Source organism: Myxine glutinosa, chromosome 10, assembly GCF_964187855.1.
Source record: "Myxine glutinosa chromosome 10, kmMyxGlut1.1, whole genome shotgun sequence".
Classification (NCBI taxonomy): domain Eukaryota; kingdom Metazoa; phylum Chordata; class Myxini; order Myxiniformes; family Myxinidae; genus Myxine; species Myxine glutinosa.
Window position 1 is genome coordinate 124,324,819 of NC_136270.1, and position 6,259 is coordinate 124,331,077.

Below are 6,259 nucleotides of genomic sequence, written 5' to 3' on the forward strand. Positions count from 1 at the left end.
CGGGTGAAGTACCAACCGAGAATGAAGGTGTGGAGGTTGAAAGAGGTGACAGTAAGGGAGGCATGCAAAGAGAGGCTGAGTAGGGTAGGGGATGATGTGGTTGAGCTTGAACGTGGTTGGATGTCAATGAAAGCTAGTCTGTTGGGAGCCGTTGGTAAGGTATGTGGATGGACAAAAGGACCACCGAGGCACTCGGAAACATGGTGGTGGGCTGATGAAGTTGGAAAGAGGATTGACGAGAAGAGGAAGAAGTTCAAGGAGTGGCAGAAGGCGAAGGGTACAGAGGCAGAAAAAGCAGAGCATGAAAGTTATAAGGCAGCCAAGAAGGCTGCAAAGAAAGAGGAAGCAAAGGCGCAGGAGGCATGGAGGAAAATGTTCGGAGAACGCTTGGATTCGGAAGAGGGTCAGAGAGCGGTATTCAGGATTGCAAAGCAGATAGCGAAAGAGAGGTGTGATGTGATAGGGGTGAGTTGATTGAAGGATGAAGTGGGACAAATCGTTGTGGACCCAGATGGAATTAAAGGAAGATGGAAAAGATATATGGAAATGCTGTTGAATACAGAGAATGAATGGGATGGCAACATAGAGATTAACCCAGTTTTAGGACCGGCAGAGAAGATAACTGAGAAGGAAGTTGAGGAAGCGATAAAAGCAATGAAGAGTAGAAAAGCGGGAGGGCAGACGGGAGTTGTGGGAGATATGTTGAAGGCAGCAGGAAGTTGGGGTGTGAAGAGAATGACAGAGATCTGTAATCTGGTGGTGAAAGAAGGCCGCATTCCAGTGGATTGGGAACTGAGTACCCTCGTCGCTCTGTACAAGGGGAAAGGTGACCCTCTGGAGTGTGGCTCGTACCGAGTGATAAAGTTATTGGAGCATGGAATGAAGGTATTGGAAAGGTTGTTGGAGAGGAGGATAAGGAAGAAGGTGAAGATCGACGAAATGCAGTTTGGATTTATGCCAGGAAGAGGAACGACAGACGTGCTCTTTATTGTGAGGCAGTTGCAGGAGAAGTACATGGAGAAGAGGAAGAAGTTGTTTCTTGGGTTTGTTGATCTGGAGAAAGCATTCGATAGGGTTCCACACGAAGTATTGACATGGGCATTGAGGAAGTTAGAAGTGGAGGAATGGTTGATCAGAGTAGTGATGGCAATGGACAAAAGAGCGCGCACAGCTATAAGGACGAAGGACGGGAACAGTGGTGAGTTTGAGGTGAAGGTGGGAGTGCATCAGGGGTCGGTACGAAGTCCACCACTATTTGTAGCTGTGATGGAGGTGCTGGCTCAGAACGTAAAGGAGGGTTTACTGTGGGAGTTGTTGTATGCAGATGATGGTGTTGATTGCGGAAAGTATGGATGGACTGAAGGAAAAGATGAACAAGTGGAAGCAATGTATGGAGACAAAAGGTCTGAAGGTGAATATAGGAAAGACGAAGGTGATGGCAAGTGGTAAAGCATGTGGTGAGGTGGAAAGAACTGGGAAGTGGCCATGTGCTGTGTGCAGGAAGGGTGTCGGAGTGAACTCCATTCAATGTGCAATGTGCGCTGAGTGGATTCATCAAAAATGTTGTGGTCTGAGAGGGCCATTAAGCAGTGTGGCAGCTACATTCAAATGTAAGGTGTGCACAGAGGGAGCTGCAGATGGAGGAAATGTTGAGTTGGATCTTGGAGACGGCGTGAAGCTGGAAGGTGTGAAAACATTTTGCTACCTCGGAGACATGCTGAATGGAGAAGGTGGATCAGACTCGGCAACGGTTGCTGGAGTGAGATGTGCATGGAAGAAGTTTCGGGAACTGAGTGGCATGCTGATGAGGAGGGGAGTGTCGTTGAAGCTGAAGGGAAAGGTGTATGCTGCATGTGTGAGAAGTGTTATGATTTATGGGAGTGAGACATGGGTCATGAATGTAGAGCAGCAACGAAGGCTGGAAAGGGTGGAAATGCGAATGGTTCGACGGATGTGTGGAGTATCGTTGAGAGAGAGGAAGACAAATGATGAATTGTGAAAGATGATGGGAATAGAGCCTGTGATTGATGCTGTGAAGAGGAACAGGTTGAGATGGTTTGGTCATGTGTTGAGGAAGGATGAAAGTGACTGGTTGAGAAGAGTGATGGAAATGAATGAAGGAGGAAGTAGAGGACGGGGAAGACCGAGAAAGACTTGGCTGAAGATGGTGGAAGAAGAAATGCGGGCAAGGGGGTTAACAAGGAGAGATGCAGAAAATAGGGCAAAATGGAGATTGTCATGGGGACCGCAAGGCTAACCCCCGCTCTAGCAGGGAAAATGGCCTTAAAATGCATGTTTTGTTTGTTGTTGTTGGTCACAATCCCTTCAGCGGTTTCGGAGAGGAAGTTTCAAGTGTTTACGGACGGACTGACGGACGGACGACGCGCCATCGCATAAGCTCCCCTGAACCCCTGCACCTCGTTCCAGGTGAGCTAAAATACCCTTCACAGCCAAATCACTTGGTCACTGTCGTGTCCGAATATCTGATTCTTAGCTCAAAGGGTGCCTGCGATATTGCAAAAGGTGATATTGCTCAGATGAGAAAGAAAATAAATAAGTACTTAATAAATCGATAATAATGAATTAATTGATTAATCAGAAAAATAAAAAATACCGTTTTTGCCAAAACACATGCTCACGATTGTGCCCAAATTTCAAGTTTTTTCGTCATGTGACCCTCGGTGAGCAGGTGCGAGGTTCCACAGTCCAACATTTGTTTACGGATATTCTCATGGACATTTACCTACAGTTTAGTGATTTTTTTTTCAAAAGCTACCATTTTCTGACGTGCCACACAATGTGCGCTTGGGTGGGAGCCCAAAATCTCAAAAAAAAAAAAATGTTTTGAGAAATTCGATGAAAACTCTCACCTACTTTGGTGTGGCTGGCCCCAAACCTGAGGGAGTAGTTTGGGGACGGACAGACAGACACTCCTGCTTTATTTTACACAAGTGAGGTGCCTTTTACACCAGGAAGCCAAAAGCAAATAAACAATGCGGAAATGGTGAATGCTAAACCATGGAACCAATAAATTCCAAATTCCTGTGGAATTATACACGGATTCTAGACTAATTGGATTACAGCCGTTTCAAGATGTGCATAAATATTATTTTTTATAATCAGCTGGCAATCGTCATGTGACACGGAGAACAAATATTTTGCTTGGTAATTTGGAAAACATCATCGGACAAACCGCTCGGAAATCCGGTGTTGTCAAATTTGTTTTGCTTTTGAAACATCTCCCCTCCCCCCATGTGACCTAACCCCCATTTTTGTGCCTCAGTTGAAGTCGCCGGAGGCATTATGTTTACAGGTTGTCTGTCCATGTGTCCGTGATAGGTTTACGTTACCATGATAACTTGAGAACGGCTGAAGGGATCTTAGTCAAACTTGGTGCAGGTATGTATAAGAAGGTAAAGATGAACTGATTATAATTTGCGGGCACGAAGTCAAAGGCCAATGGTCATAGGTCATGTTCGGTAAAAATACTGTTACCACGATAACTTGTGAACCAGTGATGGGATTCTGACCAAACTTGGTACAATTATGTAGAATGATGTAAAGATGAACTGACGGCATCAGCCCACGGGTCCTAAAATCCTGTTCTTCCGCTCTTTCACTCCCTCTCTCTGTTCTCTTCACCCTCTCTTTTGCTCAAGGTCATCTTCCATCTGCTTGGAAATCAGCCAACATCACCGCTTTGCACAAAAAAGGTGCAAAAACAGATCCCAGCAACTACAGACCAATCAGCCTTCTCCCAATTATCAGCAAAGTCATGGAATCCATCATTGCTTCAGATATGAAATCTTTCCTCTTCTCCAATGGCTTGATCTCTGATCATCAATTTGGTTTCAGACCAGGTCACTCTACTCTGGACATGCTGCTTCTGCTTTCTCAACAATAGATGGAGGTCCTCAATGCCAAATAGGAAATTAGAGCCGTCTCCCTTGACATATCACGTGCCTTCGATACGGTCTGGCACCCCGCTCTGCTCACCAAACTCTCCTCTTTTGGTATCCATGGAAATCTCCATGCATGGCTGGCGGACTTCCTCTCTAGTCGTAGTCAACGTTTGGCCCGGAATGGGTTTCTCTCATCTCCTCTTCCTGTTCAGGCTGGAGTTCCCCAAGGCAGTGTTCTGGGCCCTGTGCTTTTTCTGGTCTTCATCAATGACCTCTCTGATTTTCTTGAAAATCCTCTCTATCTCTGTGCTGATGACTCTACTCTCTGTCGCTCCATTCTTCATCCCTCAGATCGGCAGTCTGCAGCCTCCTCACTCTCTGCAGACCTGGACAAAATCACAGACTGGGCAAACAAGTGGAACATGTCTTTCAATCCTGACAAATCTCACACTCTTACGATTTCTCTCCGAAAAGACCGACTGGACAACCCTCCCATCCACTTTCTGAATAATCCTCTCCAAGAAGTTCTGTCACTCAAGCTTTTGGGTCTCACTATCTGCCATGATCTTTCCTGGGAAAACCACATTTCAAATCTGGCCTCCAAAGCCAGTCGCCGACTGGGCATCCTCCGTCGTGCGAAGTCCTTCCTTGGCACACCTGAGCTCCTCACCACATACAAGGCTTTCATCCGCAGCTCAATGGAATACTGCTCTCCCCTCTGGGCTGGTGCTCCTGCCTCACACATAGCTCGTCTTCACGCTGTTGAAACCAAAGCATTCAGAATCATTGGAATCTCCCGCGATGAAGCTAAATCCAAGGGCCTCTCACTCACTCACCGCAGGCAGGTTGGTGGTCTTTCCGTCTTCTACCGACTCCTCTCTGGGCTCTGTCCCACAAATATTCCTACAGGTTGCACAAGATCTGCCAGCAACCCTCTTATGGTTAAACTGCGAAAATCAAGACTCTCTGCTCACCTTCACTCCTCTTTTCTCCCGCCTCTGGAACAAACTCCCTCACTCTCTTCAATCCCACTCCACCCTCCAGGTCTTTAAAACAGCTGTTCACCACCATCTCTTATCTTCCCCCATCCAAAACCTTGATCTTTTCTACCCCCGCTAATTTCACCCCAATTCCACTTTTTTGAAATCCCAACTTCTGTCCTGGAAGTCCTTGGTGTCCTTGTGTTTTATACTTCTCCCTCCCCCCCCCCCCCCCCCCCTTTCCCACGCCTCCTCCCCCCAAGCCCTCTCCCTCCCACACATCTCCCTGCTCTTAAATGTTGTGTGCTCTCAAGTGTTTGTGTGCTTCCCCTTCTCTTGTCTTCCGCTCCCTCTTTTTATATAGTTTGTTTGTCTGGTTGATTTGTTTGTGAAGTAAATGTTAGCTCTTTCACGAGCCTCGATTCAGTATACAAAAAAACCAAAAAAAAAAACTGATTCGATTTTCGGGTCAAAGTTCAAAGTCTGTCATATGTCTACAACTTGAGAACGGCTGAAGTGATCCAATTCAAACTTGGTGCAGGTATGTATAATGATGTAAAGATTAACTGATTAGATTTCGGGGCCAAAGGTCAAAGTCCGTAATAGGTCTATAACTTGAGAATGGCTGAAGTGATCCAATTCAAACTTGGTGCAGGTATGTATAATGATATAACAATTAACTGATTAGAATTTGGGGCCAACAGGTCAAAGTCCGTAATAGGTCTATAACTTGAGAATGGCTTAAGTGATCCAATTCAAACTTGGTACATGTATGTATAATGATGTAACAATTAACTGATTAGAATTTGGGGCCAACAGGTCAAAGTCTGTAATAGGTCTATACCTTGAGAACGGCTTAAGTGATCTAATTCAAACTTGGTACAGGTATGCATAATGATGTAAAGGTTAACTGATTATAATTTGGAGTCAAGAGGTCAAAGTCTGTAAAATGTCTACAACTTGAGAACGCTTAAAGGGATCCAGTTCAAACTTGGAACAGATATGTATAATGATGTAAATATTAACTGATTAGATGTTGGGGTCCCGAGGTCAAAGATCAGAGGTCATGTCACGTAAAAAATGTGATAACTTGTGAACAACTGAAGGGATTTAAATTAAAACTTGGTACATGTATTATAATGATAGCCTGGTGTTGGCTTCGGGGTTAGGGTGCCGGCTTGGGATCCTAGGATCCTGGTTTGAATCCTGGTCGATCACTGAATTAACGCCAGGGGGGTTGACTCAGCCTGTCATCCTTCTGAGGTCAGCAAATTGAGTACCAGTTCACTGGTAATTCCCTGTGTGTTGCAAGAGGCGACTAACAGGGTTAGCGGCAGTAAGTGCATCCGGTCGTAAAATATTGCTTCAAAAAGGGGA